The following is a 25,198-nucleotide window of genomic DNA, read 5'->3' as shown; positions in this document are numbered from 1 at the left end:
GTTTTGTAATTTCATTTCAACCAAAAGGATTGTTCTACTGTATCTGATAATCTCTCTTGGCCCAAATATGTTTTAATTAACTTGCTGAAGCTTCTTTCATTCATTGCTCCTGATTTAAAATATTCTCATTGCTATTTCCAGTTTTGGATCACGAATGGAGTCTTATCCAAAACTGGAAATAGCAATGAGAACTCATGAATATAAATGGATTTTTATTTTCAGGTGATCTAAACTTGATGCTGGCTCTTGAATTCAAATTTGATTAAATTTATGCAGCAGATAAATATATTTCAGCACCACGCCCACTACCACATTTGTTAGTTCTGTAACATTCACCATAGACAATTTAGTTCCCCAAAGAAAGTCAAAATGGGTAGAAACTTCACTGAGTCTGCTATGAGTGAGATACCCCATGCAGGGACAGAACAGAAAAAAAGACAAGACCCACATCAAGCTCATATGCATGTATAGGACTGTGACACTGTGAGGGAAAGCTTTGCTTTGTCAAAAATATGCTCTCTGCACTCATGTATGCCGAGAGCAGAGCAGAGCCATCTGTGATTGTGTCATGTGCTTCCTACCCAGCTCTTGTAACTTTTGCCCAGTTGCAACCAATCTGTCTATACACATTATTAAATTTGTTCCAACTGTGTCCTGCCTCCACTCTGAATTTGACCCATTATCAATAATTATTAAAATAAATATGGGTTTACTTTTGTAAATAATGTGATATGTATATTGGTTTTATATGCATATGCATAACTGTAAGGGGGAGAGAGTATAGAGAACCACCCCCTCTCATCAGGAGTAGCTCCTCCCCAAGCAGCGATGGAAGCGCGGGCTCTGAAGAGGCTAGTCAGGAAGCGGAGAGAGAGTGCCAGGTCTCTGGCAGCATGGGAGAGCCCCGGCTCCACAGGCGGGAAGAGAGAGAGGCGGAAAGTGGGGAAAGGGAAAGCACGGAGCCTAGACCTTTTCTCCCGGTTCCGGAATTACGGAGGAGGAGAAAGGGGAGGAGATTCACTGTCCCGAGGCTATTATGTTGGGAGAAATCGCGCAGAGGGGCAGTGCCGGATTCTGGATCGGAATGAGCAGACATGTTTCCAACACCCCGTTACACTGTAAATAGAGTGCACCAATAAAGACTGTTAAAAGACAAGCATGTGGAAGGTCGTTACTCTGGAGTAGTCGCAACAACCCCTGACAATAACATTAATCATATTTTGTTGCTGCCTGCCACCCTCTTGAACAGGCATCCCCAAACTTCGGCCCTCCAGATGTTTTGGACTATAATTCCCATCTTCCCCGACCACTGGTCCTGTTAGCTAGGGATCATGGGAGTTGTAGGCCAAAACATCTGGAGGGCCGCAGTTTGGGGATGCCTGCTCTTGAACCTTCTTGAACACGATCGTTTATAGAAGTGCAAATGGGCAACTGGGAGTGAAGAATTATACCAAACCAGCAGATACAAATTCAACAGCCTCCCCTTCAGCCAGATGATTAGGGTTAAATGCAACTCAACTTTACCTGGGGATTTTGCTAGAAAGTCCAAAGACTAGCCAGACAATTTTTGAACAGGGGATACTTGGAACACATCATAAATAATGCAGTTAGGAAAGTGACCAACTTCTATTCCATAACTGGACCAACATCTAGGAGCACAGAATAATTGGTGCCTTTGATTTTTCATGTTTGTCCACAAAAATTAGAAAATTAATACCTGAACATTGGCAGGTGATTCAGCATATCCTGGGTTGTCTGTTTCCCCCAGTAACTGGACATCCTGAGGCAAAACCATTAAGGAATCCAAAACCAGATTGGACAGTCTTCAAGTGGAGATACCACTCAATACCACCCAAGGGGCCGTTTTAAATGTGGACATTTCCTGGGGTGTCCTATGGTGCTGAACATCCACAAACAGGACACATGTGGAAACGGAACCATTTTTCAACTTGTCAAACATCAAGGGTGGCGTATGTGCAACATGACGTACACTATACGAATCAAGATTTTAGAACACATGTCCAGAATAAGACACAAAAATCTGGAGGCACCCCTGGTACAACACTTCATACAACATGGTCACATGGATGATGACATAGGTTTTGTGGTCTTACAAGTATATAAACCACACCCAGACCCGATGTAAGAAAGATTTTGTTATAACTGGAATCCAAATGGATTTTCCATCTGAACACAGTCATTCCTAAAGGTTTAAATCTTAACCTGGATTTGAGTAGTGTCTAGTGCATTGTTCTGGTATTTTTTTACTGCACAACATTTCAGAGTGTGATTGAATGCTATGGTCCCTTTAAATCTCCACCCTTTGGGGGCTACTTAATGTAGCAGAAAACCAGCCTCTGAGCCAGCATTTCACCAGGAGCTGAGCGCCCACATAAGGCAGGAGCTGGCCTAATTGTTGAGCATTAAGTTGCCTGTTCATGTAAGTAAAACACTTGAGCATTTACAATGTTTTTGGATTATCTTTGGTGGCATTTTGCATATAGGATTGTATTTAATGAGTTATTAACACTTTGACATGTATTGTTTTGCAATGTACTTGGACCGACCTGAAGAAGGGTGATAAAACAGAGATTTTACCCAGATTTCTTGTTGTCGGGGTCCTCCTCGTACACAGTTTCTTAACTACATGATTTAACACAAAGAATCTGCACTCTGGTCTTCAATACATTACAGTTGAGCTCTTGAACCTGGTGACATTGAATAGTAATCTGTAAGATTGTATCTCTTCGAGATTGATTTGAGACTGTATATATACATTCTTTAGGCTCACATTATTTTGAGCTATACTACATGTTGCATTGAGATATTTAGTGTACTGTACAATATACTCTTATTTCATATAGAGAGTTGTGCTTGATGAGGTTCTACAGTCTACAGTATATTCCATTGTTGTTTGATGCCCCCTTGAACCAGGCATCTGGGACAAGGACCCCACACACCCCACCCTAGTTCTGGCCTTGACTGTGTTGTTGTTGTTGTTGTTGTTGTTTAGTCGTTTAGTCGTGTCCGACTCTTCGTGACCCCATGAACCAGAGCATGCCAGGCACTCCTGTCTTCCACTGCCTCCCGCAGTTTGGTCAAACTCATGTTCATAGCTTCAAGAACACTGTCCAACCATCTCGTCTTCTGTCGTCCCCTTCTCCTTGTGCCCTCAATCTTTCCCAACATCAGGGTCTTTTCAGGGAGTCTTTTCTTCTCATGAGGTGGCCAAAGTATTGGAGCCTCAGCTTCACGATCTGTCCTTCCAGTGAGCACTCAGGGCTGATTTCCTTCAGAATGGATAGATTTGATCTTCTTGCAGTCCATGGGACTCTCAAGAGTCTCCTCCAGCACCATAATTCAAAAGCATCAATTCTTCGGTGATCAGCCTTCTTTATGGCCCTTGACTGTAGGAGCCCCCTAACTTGCTGGAGCAGCTTTTTTTATGGGGAGTTTGCAAAAATCAGGTGTCCCCACTTCCTTCACTGGAAGTGCTTTCCGCTAAGACACCGGTGGTATAACCCTCATGTACTGGATCTCACATCACAGCACCCCAGAAACATAATCATTCGCAGCAGAGTGTGAGACAACCAAGAATGCACTTACATGTGCCATTTTCTGTCTAGTATAAGCAGACCAAAATATTATTCATTTTTTCATTCATTTTTTCTTTCATTCATTTCATAAAATTTATACACTGCTTGACTATATAAAACCCCTCCTAGAGAAAACAATAAAACAGAAAAATCCACAGCCATACCTTAAAACATAAAGGTAAAGGTAAAGGGACTCCTGACCATTAGGTCCAGTCGTGACCGACTCTGGGGTTGTGCGCTCATCTCGCATTATTGGCCGAGGGAGCCGGCGTATAGCTTCCAGGTCATGTGGCCAGCATGACAAAGCCGCTTCTGGCAAACCAGAGCAGCACATGGAAACACCGTTTACCTTCCCGCTGTAGCGGTTCCTATTTATCTACTTGCATTTTGACATGCTTTCGAACTGCTAGGTTGGCAGGAGCTGGGACCAAGCAACAGGAGCTCACCCCATTGTAGGGATTCGAACCGCCGACCTTCTGATCCGCAAGCCCTAGACTCTGTGGTTTAACCACAGCGCCACCTTAAAACATATAGAAGCATAGCTGCCAAGTTTTCCCTTTTCTCGCGAGGAAGCCTATTCAGCATAAGGGAAAATCCCTTAAAAAAAGGGATAACTTGGCAGCTATGTATAGAAGTCAAAATACAAAAACACATTTAAATTACCTCAACTTTCTAAGCACCTGGGTAGGCTTGGCTAAGCAAGAATATTTTGGCAGATCCCAAAAAGAGGACAGTGGATGCACCTGCTTGCTCTCAATAGACAGGCTGTTCCAATGCAAGTGTACATTGACCTGCTGCCATCAAAAGCTGGAATACCATTCAGGCATGTCTTCCACTGCATATCAGTAGACTCTCTGTAATGGGATCTGCTGTGTCTGGACCAAAATTAAAGGCAACATGGCTTGCTTGCAATTATTGCAGAAGTGTACAAACATTATTTGAGCCCTGCCTGAATGGTTCCTCAGGTCTCTGTGAATGAGATTGTTGGCCTGGAGCAAAACAGATTTGTCTCCAGAAAACCTATAGTGGAGTCAGAGTTTAAGCCACAGTAGCTTAATGAGATCAACAAGCAAGAGTGACAAAGTGGATTTAACATTAATTCCATTCCAAGCAAAAAATGTACTGGGTAGCCTTGAGTAGCCCCTCAGCCTAATTTGTCTACCAGCAAAATTGGAATAAGAATTAGAGACCATTTTTAAGGGGGTTTTGCAAGAGCAAACAAGTTGAAGATGGTAAAACACATTGTACAGGGAAAGTGCTATGCAAATTATTAGAAGTATTTCTGTAGACGGCTTTGAAGTCAGACGGATTCAAGGCACTTTAGTAACACTGAAATATATCACAGCTAACTCTGCTGAAAGTCCCTGTACATTTGAGTTGGATGTGAACCAAAGCTTTGGGATCAGATGCATTTACATTTAATATTCTTTTCCGGTTTAGTAATTTACAGTAAACTTCTAGTACTAAATAACTATTTCGTGGCTTTTTAATATAGTAGGAGTGGTTGGCACTCCTACTATAGGACTATGAGCCCAATTTAATGGAATTGGGTTTGTTAGTATCCCAGAGCCCAGCTGTTGTAAATCTGCACAGCTGGCTCATTGTTAAGAAAATGCATTCAACTTGCATGCCTCTGTTAGCTTTAGAAAGCTATCCAATTGTCATTAAAACAATTGTCACCACAGACAATATAAAGAACAGAACTCCTCCTTTTTGTCCATTGCTTGGTTGAAAGAAAGAATATTGGAAGGAACACTGGGGTGGATCCTATAGAATTATAGTTTTACTCAGACTAAGTTTTACTCAGACATATTGAAATTAATGGTCTGAAGTTAGTCATGTTCATTAATTTCAATGGGTTTACACTGAGTAAGACTTTAATTCCTCCTCATTAAAGAACCTCCTCATGCGTATTAAGTGATCCTAAATGTGTATTCTTGCATAAGGTGCAAACAACACATAACAAGACCTGAATCTTTAAACACAGACCTGCTGTATCCAGATGTGAAATGGAGGCTGAGGGAAGTGTTTGTAGGGCTGGTGGGGTTTGTGGGAGAAGGTGCTGAACCTTTCTACAGCCCTCAGTTTTTAACCCTCCGTCAGCTCCCTTCATCCTTAATCTAGGTGAGCCTGCCCATAACCAGCAGGGAACTGTCTCCACAAAGTGAGAGCCTTGGGTAACTCAGACTTGAGGCACAGAACTCCTTTCATATGAAGGAACTCAGATGTTTTCTTTAATAATGTCCTGTAGCTGTAGGTTCTGTGTGGTGTCTTACTCAGGGCTTTTTCCAGCTGGAACTCACCGGAACTCAGTTCTGGAATCTCTCAGGTGGGCGCCATTGCCATTATAAGAGAATAAGGAGGCATTCATGGTGAGTTCCAGCAACTCTTTTTCTAGAAAAGTAGCACTGATCTTACCTTATTAGACCTCACCTCTGATATGTAATAGAAATGCTTATTTACAAGCGTGTGCTTGCTTGACACTGAGGCAATTTAAAGAACACTTCTCCAACATCTTAAACCCAGTAGGGTTTTGTCAGAAATAAATACCACCATCACCTCCCCATCTCCTAATCACCTATTAACAGGCAGGGCTTGTGGGTTTCTGGTTGTTGGGTAACTTTCAGGCTGTGGCACATGAATGCATTTCATCAAAGGGGCCAATCAACCCAGTATAAGGGGGTAGGGGAATGAAAGGGGGAGAACGAAGACTCAGACTCTGACTGAGTCTGAAAACAGAATGCTTGTCTTTGGGTGTATATTGCCAGGCACATTTTTGTAATTTTTGTAACTCACCACTGAGTCATGTTTACAAGCCTCAAAGCTTGGAAGAAGGTTTTAGGTTTTAGCAAACAGGTGTCAGTAGTCAAGGAAGGATGGCAACTACTAGCTGAAAATACTTCTACTTTCTTTACCAATTGTCTGCTACATTTTTAGACTACTTATTTTTCTGGATTTAGGACCACTGCTATATTAAAGAACTGTTTAAAATAAGTGTATAAGAATAGCATACTCCTGTCCAATTGTTACATCTACAATCACCTACAGCCACTAGCACCCTGTGCTTTCTTCCATAAAGCATTCTGTGAAATCCATGCCTAAAGTAGGTGGTTTTTTTTAAAAAAAGACATTTTATTAAATTTTCCAATTAAACACATTTAACAATAACAAAACAAACAACAACAAACATAACATAACAAACACAAAATTTCTCTTCTAACCATCTTCTCATTTATTACAATTCTCTTTGCTCTCCCGAGCTTTGACTTCCCTCCCTCCCCCCAAACAGTTTTTTTCTGTCCATTCCTGTCATACAGTTCCTTTATTCCTTCTATTTAAAGTCAATTCGTAGGATTTATTGCAAGTGTCTTTAAACTTCTACAATTCTTCTCCATATAGTCCACAAATTTACTCCAATCCTTTTGGAACCTTGACTCTCCTAGGTTTCGGATCCTGCTAGTCAGTTTTGCTAATTCCGCATAGTCCATCATTTTTGTCTGCCACTCTTCAATTGTCGGTAATTCCAGTTTTCGGCTAACAAAGTCCTAGCCGCAGTTGTCGCATACATAAATAATACTTGATCTTCTTTCACAATCTCCTGGCCTATAAGTCCTATTTAAAAAGCTTCAGGTTTTTTGGGAAAGGTATTTTTTCAGTTCATTGTATATCATTTCCCAAAATCTTTTAACTTAGTAGGTTTTGGCACACATGTCCATACAGGGAGCTCCATAATGAGAAATACTTACTGTATTGGCCAGAATATAGGCCACACTTTCAATACTGCCCAAGCAAATTAGAAGTGCCACCTTCTACACTAGAGTAGGTGAAGAGAAGTCTTGTTTTAGAATTGCAAGTCACTCACGTCATTGTCTCTTCAGATGGGCAGCTTCACTTGAGACTCATTTGCTGCTTCATCAACAAATGCAGCAACCTTAATTAAGGGGGGTTGTTTTGTCTTCCCTGCCCCCTGGATTATTTTCTAATGGGTGAGATTACATGAAATTTTTCATCTAATCTTTCCATCACCACCCCAGTTAATTAACAAGTTTATCACTTCTGGCTTTGCATATAGTTTCATAGAGAGGGGATGGGGCAGTATACAATGACTATGGTCCAAATAATACTTTATGAGTGATAATAAATTATATACAGGATTTCATTGTACAAAACACTTCATAACTCTGACTTGCCTCATTTTTTTTGCCCTGAGGATCTGATAATTGAAGTTAAAAGGAGAGAGAGTGACTTGCCTGGGGCCACCCAGTGAGATTAATGGTTGAGTGGGGAGTTGAACCTCGGCTTCCCACAACCAGATGCAACTCTTGCCTATGTGAAACTGGCCTACATGACTCTGACTTTGCTTGGCAGAGTGTGTTACATTGCTGGGAAAGGACACAAATTATCCTACCAAACCAATAGTTTTAAGGATTTCCAAGGCTGGCTCTGCATCTGAAGCTTGAAGGTTAGTTTAAATCTCCTACACAGTGTTCCCCAACATGCTGACAGGCTGACATCCAAGTGGGTAAAGCGCTATTTTAAGCAACAACCATTCTCAAGACCACACTGAGATGCACTACCAAAAATAGGGAAGAAACATGAGAAGACCTTTTCCATCCTTTGCCCCTGGAAGCCCATCCTAGGCTACTTCTGGTTTCTGGACTGTCGCTTTTTAAAATGAGGCCAATAAACTTGCCTTTTAAGTTGTGGTTTTCAGTTCCTGAGAGATGCAATGGATTTCATGGAATATTTACGCTGGGATAAATTTGTGAATGTATGGCATAAACATCTGTTGAGGTACTTCAGGATTAAGTTACTTCCGCTAAATAGTAACATGTTGGCATAGCATTAGTAGAGTTGAGAGCTTTCCATCCAAGCCAGTTCACACTGAATGACGCAATGAAGAAACTACGAAAGCTGCAATGACCTTATGTTTATTAGTTGGGACTGAATTGAAGGCACTCCCTGCAAAGGGCTAAACGGGGTGGACTTGAATGAACAAGTCTACATTTCTATGCAGGGGTGTTTGTAAGGCTTATTAAGAGTACAATAAAGCTTCTATTAAATTAATTTGAGAACTGACCCATTTTCTACGTGATAGACATTAGTGGAAAGATTTCTACTGGCTTTGGTGTGAGTTGGATTTCAGCACATTTTATTTTTTGCTTTTGTGAGGCCAGGTTATGATGGCAAACTTGTAAAAGGGAGAATTACACTCCCCAGCCTTGTTTCCTTTAATGAGCATCCCATCTGGAGGTTTTTTGTGACTGAAGACATAGCTACTCACAGACATAAAAAATGGTTGCGATGAGTACTCAGATGCTGTCATTTCCCTCTGCCAAGCTCTGCTAGGATAAACAAGGACTCTTCTGATGGAGAACTTGGCAGAAGAACATGTCGCGGTCTGATATTTTAGTAAAGTGATGATTTGGGAAAGCAGACATCATCACTAGGGTACTTAACCCAGGCCAGGACATTCACATCTGTTTGGCGGAAGAAGGTCCATGTAAGTTTGCATGTGTATATTCAGTCAGTTGTCTGTTCTTTTGACACACAAATAAAAGCCCTGTACTGAAGTTTATTCTGTGTCAAAAGTATCATTTCCATTTCTTTTGCAACTTATGGATTGATCTATTAATTTATTTTCCAAAACATAGTTCTCTATTCTCAGCCTCTTCTTATGGAAAAGATTGCTTAAAAAGGAGCTCCTGAACAGGGGAAGAAGCCACAAAAAAACTGATTTCAGATACATGAGAAATAATTCACTTAAGAAATACAATGTGTGTGCTTTTGGAAAGTGGATTTCAAGAACCAAAGGAAGTTCTCAACTGAGGCTTTTTTCAGACAGAAATTTACAATAGATGTTTTCAACCTTTTTGAGTCCACGGATCCCTTGACCAACTATGTCACAACCCCGTTATGTCACCCTTTGCCTGCAGAGTGGGCAGCATCTCGCTCTTTTTTGAACACCCTCCCTTCTGGAGTGCTCCCTCAGCGTCCTCTCCTCTCCCCTCTCCTTGGGAGTCCTCTGGGCATCCGCTGCCCCTGCCCCTGGTCTCTGAGCTGCCCCAGAGAGAGGTGTCTCCTCACACTGCCCCACAGCAGCCTGGGAAGAGGATGTCCCCAGACTTAGTGGCCCAAGGAAGACTGGGGGGCAAAGGTGAACGTGAGGCCACCATCTTACTCACCTTGGGAGGCAGCAGTGGCAGCAGTGGGAACTGCTGGGCCTAAAGATGTTGAACAACGATGGGCACAGGTCAGAACTCGGCAACAGAACACTTGTCACTTTTTCCAAGTTTAGTCAGCAAACCAGCTACAACTCCACCTAGCAGTTAGCTCATACAACCCACAGTTTACCAGCTTCTTCGTGAGAATATAATGGGGGACTTTGTCAAAAGCCTTACTGAAATCAAGATACACCAAGTCCACAGCATTTCCCTGATTCACCAAGCTTGTAACTCCATTTTTTAAAAAAGTAATAAGATTTGTCTAGCATGACTTGTTTTTTGAGAAATCCATGTTGGGTTTTAGTAATCACAGCATCCTATTCTAAGTGCTCACAGACCGATTGTTGAATTGTCTGCTCAAATTTGCTCACAATTATGCTCATGGGGACAACTGAGGGACCTCTCTTGGATTCTCTGGGGGTCATGAATCCCTGAGCTTGGAAGATATTGGGATCTCCCAACACCACAGCCAAGAGTAACTCAGTTAGCACAACCATGAAGACTGTTGGACATCAGCCTGGGTGGTACAACTGATATAAGGACATGGAGATGGAGCAGGAGTATTGCTGATGTATCTTCCTGCTGCTCTGTCTTCCAATGCATAGGAGAATGTGATCCCTTCCAAAGAACTCTGCAAAGCCCAAGGGAGAACACACTTCTTTCTTACCAGGGAGATACATGTGCATGCACTAATATGAACTGGTTGCATGCTTCTTTTCCCTTTTGTTTTGAGAGATGCATGTATCACTCCATTTTTATGAACAAAAGATGTGTTCCCCCCCCCCCACCATTAACACATGGAAGGTTACTGTGTGAGGTGGGGGAGTGCTTCCTGTTTGTGGCAGCTCTTCATGCCTTTTGGAACGCTGATTTTCCAAGATTCCAGAACACACATGGAATCTCCATAGATATAAAATATTTCCCACGTCACAGTCATCTTCCATGAGTTGGAAGGCAGCGAAAAGGCAACAGAGGAGAGCGAAACTGGCTACTCTGCTCTCCCCAGATATTCTATTCCAAGTCTGGAGAATGGGGGCTCATAGTTCTTTATGCACAGCACTGCTGTCTCAGCCTGAATCTCAGTTTCTTTGTCTCTGCTGGTATTTGAATTACTGCTCTTCCTGAAGCCATTTGAATAAAACTTCAAATACAGTACAACACAATGCTGAGTGTGTTAAAGCGGCCTTTGTGGGGGAAATAAATAAATAAGGCAGCAGCCTTTGAAGGGCACTAAAGTATAAGCCATTTTAGCATATTTTCGTATATTTATACTGCTAGCGGATCCAAGTTGAGATAGTGGAAGCAGCAAGGTGGTAGTGTTTGAAAGAAACCCATACAGTATTTCCAAATGCATTTTGAGAACAAATTTAGGGTGTCAGATCTATGGCCAAAGAGAGGTGTTCTAGCTCCAGCTCTGGCTAAAGCATGACGAGGCTGAGTCAGTGTAGCATGTACTGGGCCAGTCACATTCTCTCATCAGAACACATGCAATGGATTATCATGAGGATAAAATGAGTTAACACCCAGTACACCACCCTGAGTTCCTTGGAGGAAGAATGGAATATAAATATGAATAATGAAATAAACCCAAGATCTATCAGCGTCCAAAACTCACTCAAACTTCTCGTTTCCCTCCAATAGGCCCAGGAATTGTCTGGGGTTTGTTTGTTTTTTAAAGCATTTAGGAAAAATACTAAATTTGATGGGTCATCTGAACTCATTTTTATAGCTGAGTCATCTAATCTTCAAAAGAAAAAAGAAATGTGTTTATAGCATAAATTCTGAGGTAACGCGTTCAGCCAGGATCCGTAGCTCTGATTTGGTGAGATGTTTTTGGCAAAGATTAAGCATTTTGCAAACACTTTGTCATGATATACACATGGTGACCTGCCAACATGGCTGCTCAGAGCTTAAGTGCAACTGCAACGTGCTTCCAAGTATGGCTGCCTGCACTCCTCCTGACAGTAAGATGGGGAAAGGAAAGTGAGTGTGGCAGCTGGGAAAAGTAACTACAACTCAAGCGAACAAAGCTGGTTAGTAAAGAGCAACAAGCAAAGAAGAGCAGGGGTACTTATTACTTCAACATCCCTCCCCCAAAGCACTGTGAATGAAGAGCCTTGTCAAATTTTTTTCTTCTGATTAGAAGGTAGACCTGTCAGTCATAAAAAGCTTTCTCCACCATGGCACTTTCCTTATATGGCAAGATTGTGGGGAAAGTAGGAGGTGGTATGACAGAAGTTTAGAAAATTGTGCATGGCATGGAGAAAGTGGATAGAGAAAACAAGCAAGGCAAACATATTTGGTACACTTTGACCTGTGAATCTTTGCTGACGAAGAATATTCGAAACAGGGCCTTGTCCTGATTTTTACTGGAATTTACCTTTATTTGCCTTCAACATTGGGATTGATTCCCATTTAAACTCCGCATCACATCAATAAAACCTTGTGAAGATTTATTTGAAATCCATCTGCTTTTGGCCTGAGTTCTTGTAATTTATCATTTATTTCTGGACTTTCCCAAGAACTCCAATTTCTACTAGAAAATTGTGCATGGCATGGAGAAAGTGGATAGAGAAAACTTCCCCCTTTTTGCCACTCGGAAAAATGTTTATTTTTTTCCTTGCAGATTTTTTGTTCTTTTGTTGTTGCTTTTTTAATTCAGAGAAAAGTTTCCCTTCCTTTCTCATAACACTAGGACTCATGGGTATCTAACAAAGCTGAATTCAGGGCAGATAAAACAAAGCTCTTCTTTATGCAGTGTATATTTAAACTATGGAACTCAGTCCCACAGGAGGTCACACAGGATGGTCACCAGCGTAGATGGCTTTAAAAGAAAAGTAAACCAATTCATGGCAAAGAGGGCTATCAAAGGCTACTAGCCATGATGGCTATGCTTTGCCTCCCCAATCCATAGGTGTCAATTCCTGGGATCGAGGTCCCTTCAGCCCACCCAATAAAATATCTGAGGGGGATGGTGGGCCCAAAGTTGATGGACATTGCCATTCAACTGGTGTGTGTGCACCGCATCATGTGATTGATTATGTGGGGCGGGGCTTACCCTAATATTTTATTCAAGTCAAAGGCAGCAATGCTTCTGAATACCAGCTTTTGGAAGCCAGAGGTTGGGAGGGCGCTCTTGTGCTCGAATCCTGCTCCTTGGTTTCCCATTTGCATCTGGTTGACCACTTCGAGAACAGGATGCTGGACTAGATGGGTCAGTGGCTAGATTCAGCAGGGCTATTCTTACGCTCTGAAGGTTTCGCTTTTGACAAACTTGCTGCCTGCAATGCATTTTCAGCATTCAAATATCTGAAGTATTCTGAAACTCTCCAGAGGTCCCTTTACTGTAGCAGTTCAGGGTGCTTTGAAGGGATCCTGTTTCAGTTTGAAAAGCTCCAAATCTTTCCAAAGCAGCTATTTCAGCTCAGGATTTGGGATTTGCCCAAATCCAACACACACCATTAATATTAATATCCAGTTGTACTTCAAGAGCAAGTCTTGTAATCATTACTATGCTACATATGGAGAACAAAGGCTGAGAAAAAGTACGGTAACTGTGCCCTGTGTAGCCTGTCAGCTAATGTAACTACTGTACATACTATATTTTGTGCTCAGATCAACACAACTTGCTGGTGATCCTTTCTGTTGTTGAACAACTTGAACCCAGCTTGCACAGGCTGCACTGTTGGGTCCAGTATTCAAGGTTGGAAGCATGTCATTCCACAACCACAGGATGTGGTCATTGCCACTAACTTAGATGACTTATAAAAAGTTATCATATCTCATTGTTGTTTATACCGTGAGTTGAGAAGGCCCTCTGCTCAGTGACAGAGAAATGCTTTGTTTGCAGAAGTTCAGGCATCTCCATTTAGGGCTTGGAGCGACTCCTGTCTGAAACCAGCTGCTCAGGGGCAAGCAGCAAAAGAGGGCTGTTGACTTCATACCACGCTTGTGGACTTTCTGGGAGACACCTGGCTGCTACTGCTTGAAAACATGATGCAGGACCTGAATTCTATTTAGTGACTTTCACCAGCACATTACTAAGCCAGACTTTTAGTTACAACTGTAATATTGCATCCTCAGGAAGGTGTATGTACACAGGAAAGGTTACCTCAAATCTTACTCCAAAAAGAGAAGGGAGCAAGACTCCCTTCAAAAGAGCATGTGCCTCCAGCCTAAACTACTGTATTCACCAGGGCACCATAACAATCCTTCTCTAGAAAGCCATACTGTACAAAGAGGGCCTACTCACACTACTGGCGGAGGAAGAGTGGTGCAGGGGGAGTGCACCACCCCCGGCAGCGCAATCCCGGTGGGATGCCATCACGGCTGCCCCCCCTGCCCGCGCTGGGCACCACGCCCCCACAGGCGGCGTGCCATGCCCCCAGGATGCACCTCCAGGACGTGCACCAGCCCCGCCCCTGCCTGCTCTCCACCCCCCGGTGCCGGAGCCTGAAGCTCCGCCACTGACTCACACCAGCAAGCATCCCATGTTGATGGGTGCCCCTTTCTCCTTTTTAGTTCCATGGATTCGGGGGTGGCAGAGCTGAAAATAATGCCAAATATGTGCCACTTTGGTTTCGGATAGTACATGAGGGGACAAGTCTAAAAAGCCTAGGGCACAAATTTTCACAGCTATGGTGGCTCATTTGCCATAAGGATTGGGGAAGTGGAAAATAAGTATAAGGAAGATGCATGCAGTAAACCTCCTATAGAACCCCAGCAGAAATGGTTAATACTGTGTGCCTTTGTTCACATGAACAAAATGTTTATCCTTTTTTTCTTTTTAGTTTTGCAGCACACTCAGCTTGATCACACCTTCCACTTGACCAGACACTGCACAACTGAATATTTTACTCAATTCAATCTATTCCCCCCTTCTTCCCTTTTTATTTTTTAATAGAAAGCTTGCTTAGTTGGGGGACTTGGTGTTCCCCCAGTCAGGTATCAATCAGGCTCACGCCCATTTCAAGAACGCTGCAGGAGCAGGTGGCCTCAATTCAGCACTGAGCTCTGTTGTGCGACTCCACCAATTAGGTAAGATATATGTGTGGCCAGTAACTGATAGAAAGTGACTGATATTTGCTTACCAAAGCCATTGTTCCAAAACTGCAAAATAAATAGCTTTCCTGTCAGCAGAGCAGAGGCCTATAAACTAGCAGCTTTTTTTCCCAAATGGCTTTTTTCCAAAAAGGGTGTTCAGTCTATGTCCATATGGTCGGGTTTATCAAGATCCATACATTCTTTGCTTCTGTTGTCATTGGAAACAAATATGGAGCCAATTTGCTGAATACAAGCTTGTGGTCAGGCTCAGCTGGGATAATTTAGGCTTGTGAGGCTTGTCAGATACTGTATGTAGCAAAAAGCATGCTCAGAAAGTAAAAGAAAGCTTCTAGTGTGTGGAGTGCAACAACTCTTTGGAGGTCCGAAAGCCTTTCTAGTAGATTGACTTTCTCATTTTCCTTATCAAACGAGACACTTAATGCCATTCTGTAAACAGATTATTAGATCTGGATAACACAGACCTGCATTCAAATGACATCACAGTCACAGCCAAATTATTATGGTGCAACTGGACCAACTGGACCGAGGCCCATGCCATCAGGGGCCCCATACTCTGAGTTCTCATTTAAAAAGCCTCTAGGCTGTTTCCCTAAGGGGAAAGTTAGAAGGCAAATGGCAAAATGTACAGGCAAGCTGTGATTTCTGTGAAATGGGTCAGCCTGACTGCTCATGTGGGTTTAGACAAAGAGTGAAGTGAAAGCTGGGTGATTTTGTTACATTTCCCTTGGATTTTACTGGGGGGAAACCCCTGAAATCCCATGATTCATTCTTCCTATAATCAATGGTCTGCTTTCATATCTCTACATTCAGCTCCACTAACCCGTAGCAGAGTCAGAGAATCAGAGTATCAGAGACCCAGATAATCAGCCTTGGGCAGAGCGAGCAAGATCTGTAGTCAATCAGGGGAAAACTAGATTCAAACAAGACACAAGTTGAAAAAAACACTGAACTCTGAAAAACAGAACTTATTAATAATCAAATAAATGATTAAAGCGAGATGGATTTAAAAAAACATGCAGTTATTGGCTATATATGTTAAGGTTTCCTTGATTTCCCCCCCCCCCCCTGTATGCAGGGAAATAAAGCGGCAGCTTATGAAAATATTACTGAAATATTACTGAAAAATACTGAGGAATGTTAACTAGAGTCTAACTGACAAGTAATGCAGCAACAGGGGTTTACTTGGGACATATCCTGCAAGGAGAGTAGGAAACCAGTTTTTGAAAATTGTATTAAATGGTATTATTCTGGCAATTATTTGTAACGATTTGGAATACTGTTTTAAATTGAATCAATTTGATAATGACCAGTTTTTGAAAATTGTATTAAATGGTATTATTCTGGCAATTATTTGTAACGATTTGGAATACTGTTTTAAATTTAATCAATTTGATAATGGAAAAAAGTAATTTAAAATTTGGCAAAAAAAGAAGAAACCCAGATAATCAGAAAACTGAATTATCAATCATTTGATATATACAAAATGAGCTGGGACCCTTCCAATACACTCATTTTGCACATACATAATTTCCTTTTTGTTTTTCCAGGTTGCCGGAATGTTGTTTGTTTGTTTGTTTTGCTAAGAGGTACAAAACATGCTCAGAATAGTCTATGAGAACTTAAGCCATAATATATTTGTTTGTCTTTCAGATCCCACAAGACTTCTTTTGAAGTCCTTGTTCCTTTTGCAGGGAAGGAAGGCCCTATTTTGGGCACTGCGCCAGGGCCCCCAACCACCTTAATGGGGTCTTGGTCACAGCCCTCAACTCAGAGGGCTGACTAGGACTTCCCATGCTTTCTCTGACAATGTCCAATCTGTAAAATGGGAGCATTCTTATTCACATGCCTTTGTCTAAATCAGGGGTCCCCAAACTAAGGCCCGGGGGCCAGATGCGGCCCAATCAACTTCTAAATCCGGCCCTTGGGAATCAACATGTTTTTCATGAGTAGAATGTGTGTGTTTTTATGTAAAATGCATCTCTGGGTTATTTGTGGGGCCTGCCTGGTGCTTTTACATGAGTAGAATGTGTCCTTTTATTTAAAATGCATCTCTGGGTTATTTGTGGGGGCATAGAAATTCATTCATATTTTTTTTCAAAATATAATCCAGCCCCCCACAAGGCCTGAGGGACAGTGGACCGGCCCCCTGCTGAAAAAGTTTGCTGACCCCTGGTCTAAATATTATTTTATTTTCCCCAGCAGATACTCTGGCAAAAAGGGAAAGAGAAGAGGATGCACAATTTTGTGCTGTGTGTTCAAGAAACACAGATGGTGTTAGGTGATGGGGTGCGGCAATCCATGGGGTGAGGATATTCTGAATGCTATGTTTTTAAGCCTTTTCTCCATAACAATGAATCTTCCTCATTATGAATATAAAAAACTCCCAAATAAATTCAGCTCCTTGACCCTACCAAGCTACTTCACAACCCTATTTTTGAATCCAGTTCTGAGGACTCTTTTTGGATTCAGTCAGATGCCAAATCAGAATTAACCCGTCAGCCAATCCATGGGAAGAAAGCCAAAGAAATAAATATTCCCACCATGTAGTTGCTTGAGGCCAAGGTTGCTTCCACACTAGCATTTTCTCTGGAATTGATGTTATTGGAGACTCCGGACAATGTTGCTTTAAAACTGACTGCGTTTCCGTGTTTTCTTTAACGCTACTGTCACAGGCGAGTGCAGTTCCCACCCCAGTCTGTGCACTAGCATGGTGAATCTCGCCCAATATTCGCGAACTGTCATTGTTCTTTGCCTTAAATTATGCAGTTCCTCCTTGGTCTGGTCCATATGGCTATCGGACGCATACATAGTTTTTAAAGCCTCTAGAAATAGTTTGACATTCTTCATGCAAGGATTTTTTGTCGCGATTAACGGTCTTAGCCACTCCCTGGCTGCCCCTGTAAGGTGTTCCACAATAAACGCTACCCTGTGCTCATCATCAGGGAACTCATCATGGTGCAGCTCAAGAGCATACACGATCTCAGTCTCAAAGCCATGATATTCCCTCGGGTCTCCATTGAACTTGCTTACTAGGGTCCCCGCTCTCCTTCCTGGCAGCACTTGGAGTTGGGGGGCCCCTCCCGCCTTGTTTTTCTCGGCATCCAACTTGTTTTGGAGCTCTACCGCCACCGCCCTTAATTGCTGCTCTTTTTCCTGAAGCGCTCTCACCTGTTCCGCAAGTTGTAGCCGGTCCTCCTGGACCTTCTTGGTTTCTTCTTTAGCTGCCTTTAATTCCCCCTGTGCCTGCAGCGCCAGTTGCTGCAGGTCCTGTTGGGCTTTCTCCGCGATCTGCCGCCATTTCTCCGCCTCTGACGCACTCATCCCGGCAACTCCAAAGTAGCCCAAAAAAAGATTCGGAGGTTGCTGTCACAGTGGCCGGAGCGGGCTACTTCAGAGTAACGACTCTACACAGCTCTGCATTTTATTCTTTTATTGGTGCTGCATATTTACAGTGCTGAAGTCATTGCTATTTACACGGAGCTATGTGTTCAGTCGGGTTCAGAACCTCCGAATGGCTTTTGGCGCGTCTTTCTCCAACACAAAAGCCTGGGTAGACCCATCCTCTTTCCTCTCCGCTTTCTGCGCAATTCCGGAGTTGGGGGGATGGGTCTCCCCCCCCTTATTTGCCCCTTCCTGTCCCACCTGGGACCCTGGCTCCGCTACCTTGCCTGAGCCTCGGACACGACTTCCTGCTTCCCCACTGGAATCGGAACTCTCTCTGCTTTCCCCTGTGCTCGGGGATGGGCTTGAACTCAGGAGGGGAGGGACTTCGCGATATCCCCTGTCCCTCACAGCTACCATCCTGACTTGAAACACGTTTGCAGTGACTGCCTGTCTGGTGTGGGCTGGCAAAGCACTTTTGACTCTCAGCTTGGCCCTTTGAGGAGTGGAGACAGGGAGCACAAGGGAAGAAAAAAAAAACCATCTAGCTGAGGCCATGAAAAGAGGCTCTGAGCCTGACTGCAGGAGAGGATGTGTTTCAGTCACCGTGGTGGTTTGACCTGGCTGTCTGAATTGCCAGCAGTGCCACCTCTCCACGGCTGAGTCAGCTGGCTGATGCAAGGCGTGCCAGTTATTCTGGTGACTTGGGACCCTTGGGACCCTTCACTGTCCACCATATTCATCTTCCCCGCCTCCCCTCCAACTGGGTTTAGACACTTGGGCTGTTACAAATGCACGCCCCACCCAGGTTCTTTCGGGAAGCGGTGTGTGCAGTTGGAGTGGGAACAGGAAAGGCCTTCTCCACCGGCTGCTGGAACTGGAAAGGTCACTCTTCTACTTTTTCTAAACATTCCACTCTCCCATCTTCCTTCCCCCTCTCAGAAGCTTTTGGACCTCCAACTTAGGGCTCTGATTTTTGTTTTTTATCTTCCGTTTGCTTAGGCTGCCTTTGTGAAGGCTTGATTTTAATAATGATTGTGATTGTGATAATGCATTCTGATTTGGGGCAAGCATAATAATAAAGTTGTTGTTGTTGTTGTTGTTGTGGCAATGGTGTAAATTGAGTTGAGGAAATGAGTTGAGGACCGTATGCTGATGGTTGGAAGGAAACCCGTTTAGAAAACAAAAGTGTCAATTACAGTACTGTAATGGTAAGAGAAGCAGAAGCTGCTTAGATCAAGACAAATGGGGGAGAACTTTGCTGACTGAAAGCTGCAGTCATGAAGACTTTCAAGGAATTAAGTCTCACTACACCAAACAGAATGTACTTCTGAGCAAACTCTTTAGGACTTTGCCCGTGCCTTGGAAGATTGCAGTCAGGAATTTGGTGCCATGTGGAACCACAATCATAATTCCAATGCATTAACAGCACTAAAAGGCCCTAATGTTGAAAGGGCCAGAATCTCGCTCCTATCATTAGCATGCCTTCTTTCAATATAATAAATATTGGTAAGATAGAACCATCTCTCACTGGGAAGCGATGCATAAATACTACTGTTCACTGTTTTAGGTTCCTCCCTCCCTCCTTTCTTTCTTTCAAAGATGCCTACAAAAGTAATTTTCTAGCATGTCATAACTGTTTCACTGCCATGGCCCCCAACACTATAACCCTGTGAGGGGCTGGAGATCTTGTAGCAAATAATTTTCATTAGCCTCATATTGTTATTTGGGTGAAGCCACTAACTGGTTTCAAATGTATAGCAAAGAGGTGGCCTTACATTGCCACCGCTGTAGTATTGCTTCCAAGTCCAAGAAGCTGAGTTGCTGGGACACTATTATGCACCTAAGAGCTGTGTTACACAAGTGCATGTATCGAAGTGTGACTTAAATTTCTGTGTTACACAAGTGCATGTATCGAAGTGTGACTTAAATTTCTTCTTGCTTTGCTTCTGTGTTATTTGTGAGGTTGATATCAAGTTAGCTGAGAAAGCTTAAGACGTTTGCCTTCATTCCGCAACAGGAAGAGAACCACTCCTTTGGCTTAGTTTTTTTTCTTCCCCTCCTAGAGCTGTGATTTCACAAGCAAATTTGCCCAGAATACATGGAATTATCTAACTTCTCAACCAGCCTCCTCAGTACCTTTTAACCTCTAAAACTAAACATGCCTTTAAGGTTTCACTTGTGTTCTTTTAGGTTTTTCCCAGCCTTAATCCACACATTTATTGTGTTTTTCCTGGAAATGCCAATGGAAGGACATATTTGAAACACAACACTGCTTAACTCCAGTCAATTTAGAGTGGCTGCCATAGGAAGAAGAATGTCATTGGAGTGGTTTTGCAGGAGGGTGCTGAAACAGAAGCATTTATCTGGGTTTACCCCGACACCCCATACTAACTGTGCCAGCCCTACCCTTGGAATTTCTTCCTGAGGTGTGAATTAGCTTGGCGCAAACATCTTTGCCCATGAACGGATCTGGCACACACCAGGGAACTTTGGTGGCTAGCAGAAGTATTTTCCACTGGGTGTGGATCCAGAGGCAAACCAGCAAGCCAATGTGCTCTGATGTTGTTTTTCCCTTGGTTTATGAAACACGCTGCCCTAGTCTCTTCATCCATTCCTTATCTAACAAATAAAGTTTGTTGCAGGACCAACCATTATATGGGCAGACAATTCTTAGTTTTAGTCTCTCATGTTGTGGTATGTCTTAACCCTTTGTATGCGCAGGACAGGGTCATATTTCCTCCAGGATATGCCCATACTGAACATCCAGGATCCGAACCACAATTCCGTGTCCTCTTAACTAGCATGTAGACTGCAGCGGAGATTGCTGTTAAAATGTAGTTGTGTGGCTGTCACTGTAGCACCTATTGGACAGCACAGGTGCTGTGGCTGATGCCAAGCAAAACAACTTCCTTCTTTACTGTGTATAATTTGTTGTTGTTGTCTTAATGGATTTTACATATTGTTGTGTAGAAATCGTATTAAAGTATCAACTAACAAATGAGGGGATATCGGGAATAACTGTGCTACCCCCCCCCCCCCGGTAAGCATTTCAGTCATCTTCCATCTAATCATCTGAAGTGGAGAGCCTGTTATAAGATTTGCTTGTGTGCCAGTGCACCCATTTACATGAGCAGTACATGTGTATTTGCTAGCAGGCTGATTTGAAGGGATCAGCAATACTCCTCGTCAAGGGAGGTGAATGCACACTTACACACTTACACAGAACCGCATTGGCTTCGACAACCTTGCTTAATTTGAGGGATTTAATACAGAGCAATATTATGCTTGATTTGGAGTGCCAGCAATAATGACCCTGCTGTTGTGATTATAAACATTTAAAGGGATAAAGTATTGCCCCTAGAGCTTTCCACTGCTTGCAAAAGCGTGGGGGGGGGAGGGGGCAGACAAACTGCGTAGCAGAACTGAGCATTTCTAACATCAACCTGTAATTCTTACAATAATCCAGTAAGGTAGGTAAATGTGATTATCCCAAAATTACAGATGTGAGGCTGATTGTGACTGGTTTGCCTAGCAGAGATTAAATCAGAACCAGAGTCTTACCTGCTTTGCTACCCCGACTCTCAAAAAGAGAGTCTGGATTTGTTTTACTGCGTGCCTCTTGCTTTGAAACATAATTTTATTTGCAGACCTCTGTGCTTTGCATTAAAATCTGGATGTTTTTGTAGGTGGCTTTCAGGCTGGGTGTCTCAGATCTTCTAGTGACTCACCCGTCTGCATTTCCTATGATGCAGTCTGAAGCTAAAATCTGCAGACAACCTACGTTTATTTACTGAAGAGGGTGATTTCTATTTTGGCTGTTGTCATGCTGCTTTCCAAAGTACAACTAGGAGGTTCAAAACATGGGGGCTAAACACCATGATCCAGCGTTTTTACTAAAAAGAGTCAATAGACTCATTAGTCAATAGTCAAGTAAAAAAGAAAAAAGAAACCTGGTAGTGGAAATGGGATATTGTTCTTGTTATTCTGCTTTGCATTGCAAAGCATTTTGTATTAAATTGGCGGGGAAAACTTGGTTTCACAGTCATCCCCATGCACTTGTTTGGATGGTCAACTACCAATATTACAATCAGTCTACAAATCCAGGTTCTGAGCGATCTGAAATGAAGACACAATAGCCATCTTCAAATATCTAAAGGGCTGTCACATGGAAGATGAAGCAAGCTTGTTTTCTCCTGCTCTGGAGGGTAGGACTCGAAACAATGGATTCAAGTTACAAGAAAGGAGATTCTAACTAAACATTAAGAAGAATTTCCTGAGGGCAAGAGCTGTTTGACAGGGGAACAGACTCCCACAAGAAGTGCTGGTTTTTAAGCAGAGGTTGGATGGCCATCTAGTTGAGATACCTGCATTGGAGGGGTTGGACTAGATGACCATCAGGATACCTTCCAACTCTACAGTTCTATGATTTTGTAGCCGTACACCTATGTGTTGAAAGGCATTCTCCTTTCACACTGTTACAATTGGATGTATGGGGTAGCAGGGCATACTGGCTGGGCCTATCTGCGCAACACCCCCCCCATCCTTTCTTGAGGAGGAAAGCCTGAAAAGAGAGCACCTCCTACACAATCACATTCCCTTATCAACTTGAAAAGCTATGGGGTCTATAGCAGGTTTTCGCTTTAAACCTTCTCGCGGTGTGTGGATGACTAAGGAGTGGAGAAGGAACAGGGAGCGCAGGAAGCATAAAGCATGAACAGTGCTCATAGGCTCATCACAGTGGGGGGAATTCAAAGGAGGCAAAATGGCTTAAATCCCATTTGCATCCCATGAATTGGGCCTAATGTTCTCTAGAACAGGTTATAACCTCAGTGGGGCTTGCATCCCAATAGCTGTGTGAAATGCACAGGCTTTATGCTGAGTTTCAGTGAATACACAGAAGAATAGATGCCAACCAGAACACAAAGGACAACCATGGCATCAGCACCATACGAGTAGTAGTCAGTGCAACCATCTTTCTTGCAGTGTCAAATTTATGATCCTCCAGGAAGAAATAAATAAAAACCCAGGTGATTAAGTGAGGTGTATTGGTTAAGAGCGGTAGACTCGTAATCTGGGCAACCGAGTTCGTGTCTCCGCTCCTCCACATGCAGCTGCTGGGTGACCTTGGGCTAGTCACACTTCTCTGAAGTCTCTCAGCCCCACTCACCTCACAGAGTGTTTGTTGTGGGAGAGGAAGGGAAAGGAGATTGTTAGCCGCTTTGAGACTCCTTCGGGTAGTGATAAAGCGGGATATCAAATCCAAACTCTCCTCCTCCTCCTCCTCCTCCTCCTCCTCCTCCTCTATAACAATTAAGATTGCATCCTCCTGCAGTTCCTTTGAGTTAAAAACTGTCAAGGAGCTGCCAGTAAGCCGGGTCAACGAAGGGGAGGCATGGAATGCAATTAGCTCTTTGTTATCAGAAAATATCAACACAGCAGAGTCCTCTGGTTCGCCTTAATCCAGCTGAGACATTGCCAAAACTGGCCACTAGCTTCGCCCTCCCCCCTCTGGATCACTCCTAAGCAGACAAAGGAGGCGAGCTCCTCCTCTGGGCCTGTCTGGCCCAAGCGCACTGGCTTGCCCCTGTGATTGAGGGGACCGGGGCCATGCAAAATGCATGCCATGGGGGGGTCTGATGTCATGTGTTCACTGCAGGGCATGCACACCGCGCAACATGCCCTGAAGCATGTGTGAGTGACATGAGCGTGCCCCACAGCATGCGTGCACGGCTACTGTGGAAACCCCCTCCTTGAAATTGGGGGGGGGGGGCTTGGGCCTCCAGCTCCCCCAGATGCCCCCCGCTGGTCTGGCCCATTGCTCAGCAACGTGCAGGACTCTCCTTGATCTGTCAGAGGGGGAGGAAAGAGAGCAGGACTGGGACAGTGTAGCAAGGGCAACCTCTGATTCCTCTCTGAGTCTGCACTCACACTGTGACTCTCAGCCTCTAACCCTGTCCTGGACTCTCCTTCTCCTGACCCCTCTTGATCACTCAAATCCCCTTCTTCTAGCACAGTGATGGCGAACCTATGACACGCGTGTCAGCACTGACACGCATAGCCATTTTCGGTGACACGCGGCCGCATGCCAAGACCTCATTTCGAGGCCCTCCGGAGGCCAGAGGAGGAAAAAGGAAGCCCTGGCCCCGCTGCCGCCACCCCCACAGAAAGGAGGGAGAAAAGAAGGGAAAACAAGGCAAAGGAGAACAGGGGTCCGCTCGCTCCATTGCCATCCCCGTCGCCCCCGCCTCAAGGGAGAGGAGGGGGCCCTTGGAGGGGGGAGAATAACCCTGACCCCGACCTCACTGCTGCCGCCACCACCACCTCGCCACCATCCCAGGAAGAGAGAAGAGACACCCAAGTAAGGTGAAACCCCTTCCCTGTTGCCCCGCCGCCATGCAAGCATACCGAGTGAGGGGAGAGGTGGGCTGAAGAGGGCCACAAGGAGGCACAGGCCCAATTCGAGCCCACCTCCCCAGCGGCAGACCCATTGGAGGAAGGCCTGAGCCCAGAGTCCGACTGGGAAAGACCTCTGGGTTTTGCCTTATTTTTTCCCCTTTTAAAATATTTTTTAAAAATATTTTTTTAAAAAAAAACTTTAGCCATTTTTCCCTCGCCTTTTTCCTTTTTTCTAAAGGGGGAACAATTACACATTTTTGTTATTTAAACTATAAATATTGTGAAATTATGGGGTTTTTCCTCGAAGTGACACACCACCCGAGTTATGCTTGGTTTTTTGGCAAATTTTGACACACCAAGCTCAAAAGGTTGCCCATCACTGTTCTAGCACCTCCCAGCTCATGCCTTCTGCAGACTGTTCTTCACTGGCCCACCACCAGAATCTGGGACCTAAGTTGTTGTCTTCAGTGCCTTCCCAGGCAGGGGGCTCTTCCTCATTCAGCTAGTCCCTGACAAAAACTTGGAAGAAAATCA

This window comes from Zootoca vivipara, chromosome 1 (assembly GCF_965207765.1).
Source record: "Zootoca vivipara chromosome 1, rZooViv2.hap1.1, whole genome shotgun sequence".
Lineage (NCBI taxonomy): Eukaryota > Metazoa > Chordata > Lepidosauria > Squamata > Lacertidae > Zootoca > Zootoca vivipara.
This window is presented reverse-complemented; position numbering follows the sequence as displayed.